Here is a 4,801-nt window from a genome sequence, read left to right on the forward strand (position 1 = left end):
GGCCTTGACCAAGTCTCCTGTGGATATCACAAGGAGCTGGAGTGCTAATAAACTTCTGAGCGCTCGTTAGCATACTGCGTGTTAGGTGTGCCAGGTGGGGGAGTGAATGTATAGATGAGCCCCCAACCCGAACCCGAACCACCCCCCGCAAGAGCAGCTGGGAAAGGAGCCACCCTCTGCTGAGCACTCCTGACCCGGAGAGTCCTTCAGAGGAGCTAGGGACCACAGCTCGGACTCCCACGCAGGGCTCAAAAGCAAGACCAGAAATGTTGAATCGTGCTGGGGTTACTGGCTGAAGCCTGGCTTTGGACATCCTTTCTGCAGTGGGGGCCCACAGCTGGACACAGGACGCCAGATGTGGCCTCCCCAGTGCCGAACACAGGGGAAGAATCACTGCCCTGCATCTGCTGACGACGCTCCTACCAGGGCAGCGCAGGATTGCATTTATCTCCATGCCCCGCTCTGCACCGCTACCGCACTGTGAACCCAGCTCTGGGAGCTTTCGTCTGGACCTAGCGGTCCATCCCGTGCTTGAGCCCAGTCTCCAGCCTGGAAGCCGGGGATGTGGGTGCACGTTCAGGGATGACGGGGGTATCGGCATGGCAGCAGGCTCTGGGGACTGTAGTCTAGTCGCAGCACCAGTTTTTTTTAGGTATAAACGGTATAAACCTCCGTTCAACACTGTTCTTCCTAATATGCCCTCATTCGTAAAAGGGGATAACACCTCATTTCTCCCACCTCTGGTGTCCATTCTCCGTTAGGATGGTAGTATTGTAACTAGATAAGTGAACTAGGTAACACTTAGTAGTGTGACTCCCACGTGCACATTTGGTTATTGCATATTGTGTTTTTAGGTGGCCAAGATGCCCCCCTGGTTCCAGCCATGTGCTCAGCACGTGGCAAGCTGGGGCAAAATATGTAAAACCCTCTGGCCTCATTGGGCAGGGGACACGGGGGATTCTTTAGGCAGATTGGTTGGAAGAAGGGGTGCCCCCTGATTGGACAAGGCCAGGGCAATGTCATGCAAAGGGGTATAAGGGGAGCCAGGCTGGTTTTGGGGAGGAGAAGCCGCCAGCCTCTGCTGAAGAGAGACATGTCCTGCAAGGGCAAAGGCGATGCAGATAGCAAAAAGGGGAGCTCAGGAAGAGCGGGGAGAATTGTCCCAGTGTCTGGGAGCCCCTCTTTCCTCTTTTTCTTCCCCATATTTCTTTTTTAAAGTTTTAAGGAATTAATACTGGGGGAAGAGTATTGGTTCCCTGGGTTTGCTGGCCAGGATTGAGGCCTGGCAGCTTAAACAGGGTTGGGACCTGGGTGTTTCTAATCCTGCCAGTTTGGGGCTGGTTGTAACCATTGATCAACCTGGTTCCTTTGGAGCTTTCCTGCAGTTTTCGTTTCAGCTGGCACAGCACGCAGCTTAAAAGCGTGGGGTGTGCGCACGCTGCCCGGAGCCACAGTCACTCCACACGCTCGTACGCAGCCTCTCCGCGAGAGCAAAGTTTGCCACGCCACAACCCCTCCACGAGCACCGAGGGGCCCCTCGCACCGCCGAAGGACCCACCTGGCCCTTGTGCTGCCGACCCATACCCAGCAGGAGGGTGACATTAGCAAGAAGGGACTGTCTCTCACCTTGTGCACGTGCTTGCATGGCTCTCACGGCTGGAGGCTAATAACTTGTATTATAATGCAAAGAATGACTCATTGATATTAAAGATAATATAGGGAAAGGTGGTGAACACTGCTCCTCATTTGTGCTGACAACTTCCCCCCACTTTCTAAGATAAGCAGAGAAGTTGTTCAAATCTCTCCCTTTGAATGTTTTCATTGCACCCTTAAACCCAAGCCTCCCCCCTTGCACAAAGAAGGCAGACCAAGCCGTTCACTTGCAGTTATGCTAGTTTATTATCCCAGGAATGTGCAAGTATCTCCCATGGCAGCAGTGTCCGTCGGCCCTAAGTCACGTACAGGTACAGAGTGTGGCTGATGGAGCTGCAGCTCTTTCTGGTTCTGCAAATCATTTTTCATTGTTTCTTGCCCTAAAAGTAAGAGAAAAGCAAGTCAGCTCAAGAGTCCATGCACAGTGCGGAGGCCAGCTGACAAAAAGGCTGGCATGGTTGGCACCAAAAACCTTCCAAGCCCTGCAGAGACAAATTCAGCACAACACAAAGCTGGCTCGCCTCATCTGCCATGCACAGTCTAGAGGGGTTTCAAGGCACTCGAGCTTTCGAGACAGCGGAGCTGGGCTGTGGGATCTGACTCTGGGCGGCGCTGATGCCCTCGACGCCTGCAAGCCGCTCTTTGCTTTTTGAGGCCTCCAAATGGGCACAGCGCCAACACACCCATCATCCCGGACTCGTTGCTTGTCTCTGCCAGATCAGGGTTGGCTCTGCAAACACCCCAGTATTGTTGATGGAGCTTCACGTGGTTGGTTACTCTGTGGGCTCAGACCCCCAGGGAGCTGCTACCCAGCGCGTGCGCCCTGGATCCCCAGAGTAAAGAGGACGGGGTGCGGGGCTGGCTGTTCTCAGATGGAATAAACCCCTTCTCTAGTGTTAGCCCTGCCTGGGACCTGGCCTTTCCAGCTCCCTCCCCCGTTGCTTGCTTTATTGGGGAGGTGACGGGCGTCATCAGGAAAGCTCCAGTTGCTCCCTTTGATGCCAGAATCGGACTGAGCCGGTGACTAAAATGTGCGTATTGCAAGCGTCAGCTCAGAAATTGCACCTTACGGCAGTGGCCACCCCGTCCCGCTGAGCCGGGGAAGAGACCGGCAGCACGAGGCTGGTTGCTGCTCACCCACCCACAAGATAATGGAAATCCCAAATGAAAGGGTTTGGGGTTGTGGGAAAGAAAGCAAACCTAGAGGTGGCATTACCACAATGTGTTGGTTTTCCAGGTTCCTCATCGCTGCTTCTATTCCCCCAACGGTATCCCTGGAACAATGATTTATTCCACGAAAAATGTCCTTCAGAGCTGCAATAGCTTCTTCTCTGGAGACAGCGCCAGCAGCTTCTAAAACAGGACAAAGAGAAAGGAGAGAGTCGGGTCTGAACGCTGGCCTATCGGCCAAAAGCTGGGATAAGCCAAGGCCTGCCACACGACACGACTGTCATACGAGGCTGTCAGCCCTTTTTCTTGTGGTTTGAGTAGCGTAAAGTTTCAGGAGCAGGGGGAGCTGAGCTGAGAACCAGTCCTTTGCGCGTGATGCACCCTGGCCCCTGGCACATAGGTAGGGTTCAATTATTTTAAAACACACAAGGTAGCTCAGGTCATTTGAGCCATCGTCCAGCTTCCCTTTGAATAACACTGTGCTTACCGGAGATGCAGGAAAGAGCCAGGACGGCCAGTACGAGCATCTTCGCTGCCTTCATGGTTGAGTTCAGCGTCCTGAAATAAGGCAAACTCCAGCTGTCTGCCAGCGTAGGCTGTCAGGAGGGAACAGGGAACCTGGATATATATGTGACACCCTCGATATCTGCAGCCTGACTCTCACATGACATTAAACCTAGCCCCAGGATTCAGGGCATTTGCCAATGCAAACCCCAGGAGGCTGCCATCCGCTTTGTACCTGATTCCCAAGGGAAGGGATGCTGCTTCTGCATGCAACGCATTCCTCCACTGTCGCTGGGCACGTCCCACATGGTTTTGTTGCAGATCAAACGAGCCGTTGTTGGGAGCTTGCGTGTGCGTTGCAGGGAGGGCAACATGAAGTACATTTGGGAGGCAAGCGGCAAGGAATTCCCTAGCATTTCCAGGCTCTTCTTTTCCCCTGTGTACAAATCATTTTATTTCTTTCCTCAAGTGCCTTGTCCTGGGACCCCATCAGCTCAGGTAGCTCACTTTTCTATGACTGCTATTTCACATAGTAGCCTCATCTCCTCTATCTGACAGTCGGTCGTCCCACTTTTGCTAATAAACGCTAATAAACTTCCAAGCCCTTCTTAGCGCGCTGCTGCCCGGTGTGCCAGGTGGGGGAGGGAATGTATAGATGAGCCCCCTAATCCTAACCCGAGCTGGGAAAGGAGCCACCCCTCTGCTGCACGCAGAGCGCTGAGTGCTCCTGGCCCGGAGAGTCCTTCAGAGGAGCCACAGCTCAGACTCCCACGCAGGGCTCAAAAGCAAGACCAGAAAAGATGAACTGCATTAGAGGTTACTGGCTGAAGCCTGGCGTTGGACTCACCGTGAGCACCCGCTATTCCTGGTGCCTTCTCTGGTCTGCAGACTCCCATCCTGCCCAGTGACTGGCTCTGCCCAGGCCCACAGCTGCTCTGATGGGACGTGGTGGGGTCTCCCACGTGCCCACAACTCTTTGCTCAGCTATGGAGGCCGAGTTTCTTCTCTGTGTGCCCACACCCCCAGACACACAGGCAGTTTTTCTTTCACGTCCCAGCTCAGGGTGTCCCCTCAGCCCTGGGCAAAGGCTGTTCCTTCTCCACAGCCAAAATCTGCCTGCAGACTCTGCGTGGAGGCTGCTGTAGCTCTGGGTAGGCTTCAGACCCAACCGGAGCCGTCTGCACAGGCAGTGCAATGCCCTAGGCTCAGTTCACGTCCCGCTAGCAGCAGAGACACGATTGTCACGGGGAGCGGGCTGGTCTCCCGACTCTCCCTGCTTGTGTTGGGAGCCACTGAGCACTGCCGACAAAGGCAGCATCACCTCGCACACTGCTGCTCCAGCGCTTCACCACCCTCCTTGTGAGAGTTTTTCCTAATATCCAACCTCAACTTCCCTTGCTGCAGCTGGAGCCCATTGCTCCTTGTCCTGTCGTCTGCCCCCACTGAGACCAGCCCAGCTCCGTCCTCTTTGCAG

This window comes from Crocodylus porosus, unplaced genomic scaffold (genome assembly GCF_001723895.1).
Source record: "Crocodylus porosus isolate Cpor-Errol unplaced genomic scaffold, CroPor_comp1, whole genome shotgun sequence".
NCBI classification, from domain to species: domain Eukaryota; kingdom Metazoa; phylum Chordata; order Crocodylia; family Crocodylidae; genus Crocodylus; species Crocodylus porosus.